This window comes from Etheostoma spectabile, unplaced genomic scaffold, assembly GCF_008692095.1.
Source record: "Etheostoma spectabile isolate EspeVRDwgs_2016 unplaced genomic scaffold, UIUC_Espe_1.0 scaffold362, whole genome shotgun sequence".
Classification (NCBI taxonomy): Eukaryota; Metazoa; Chordata; class Actinopteri; order Perciformes; family Percidae; genus Etheostoma; species Etheostoma spectabile.
In genome coordinates, this window is record NW_022605592.1 from 108729 (window position 1) to 110206 (window position 1478).

Sequence of the window (1478 nt, forward strand, 5' to 3'; positions counted from 1 at the left end):
CTCTCTCTCTCTCTCTCTCTCTCTCTCTCTCTCTCTCTCTCTCCTGTGAATACAACTCGGCTGCATCAGTTTCAGCTTTGTCATGATTTTGTTTTTCCTTTTTCTTTTTCTTTGCAAGGGCGTACTATTGAGGGCATTAGGGGACCTCGGGCCCCAACATGATGAGGCCCTTCGAAAAGCCTTTTATTGAAAGCTTTTTTTGTTTGTTGCTGAAATGGTAAGCCACGTACTGTCCTTTTGTTTCCCCCCAAACAGCATTAAGGCATTCTTTGTGTATTTTGCTGTTTGTAAAAGTGCAGATTAATGCTCAACGTATGAGGAATTTAACAGCTTTTCTATCCTGTGCTCCAGATTTTAGGTTCACGAACGGCCTGCAAACCCTTTTTTTGCTCCAGTGTGAAAAAGAGGTCATTGTAAGACATTTGCAGTGGGCTGCCCTTTGACCTACTGCCATGTCAGAGAAAATGAGGAAGACCACAGGATGTTTTAGTAGTTGCCCAAACCTCAATCATACAGCTTGTAGAAGAGAAAGGATTTTAGGTTTACATGGACCTACTTGACCATGTAAATAGGAGGACTTAAATAAATTGAGGTGTTGGCAATCTCAAACACTCCACTCCATCCAGGAATTTTGGACTATTCTTTCATAATGATATCAGGCATCAACTGTGGGACCGCCACGGTCCTCCATGTGTCAGTGGATCAAACATGGCGGCTTGAGCCAGCCACTCGGTGGGTTTGTTGTCTGTTCGGAGCAGTCAACCTGTCCTCCGCCCAGTTACCCTCAACATGTCCAGACACAGCACGTGCAGTGTTCAGGCCCCTCAGGCAGGCCAGTAGTCAACAGTCTGCATACACACAAGCTGGCATGCCCATAGACTCATACGTTACCGCAAATAGCTTCAGCTGATAACAGAGTGGAGCGCCATCTGCCCTGCTGGTGTAGGGGACGTGGACACGGTGCAGGGAGGGAGGGAGAGGGGGAAGAGATAAAGGAGTGGTACATACCACTTTGCTTTTGCGGTTGGGGGGGATATATAAGTGTATCAGTGAATCATAGCATGACAGCAGAAGCGGAGCTGTCGAAGGTACGCAGAGAGCAGGATGAAGAGGATATCTTGCACAGAGCAGAGCTGACGTTCAGCCTGAGAGGCCCTGCAGGGCCACGCACATCCTCAGACTGCAGTCACTGGGTGAAGTGTCCTTACATAGAACAGAAGGAACAACAAGTCAATTTAGGGGTTAACAGTGTGGGTCTTTGTGTTGGAGAAGGTGTATGTCTATAGGACAAAGAGAGCAACACAATCACAGTAAGTGTGGTCCATTATGCCATTGGTTCCCAAACCAATCAAGGACCCCTAACTGAAACTGACCCCCATTTGAGAAGAATTTGTCCCAATCTGATTGGATTTTTGCTTTTAGATGATTTATTACAGAAAATGTATGAAACCCATGACCTAAAGAGTCAAACATTCGGT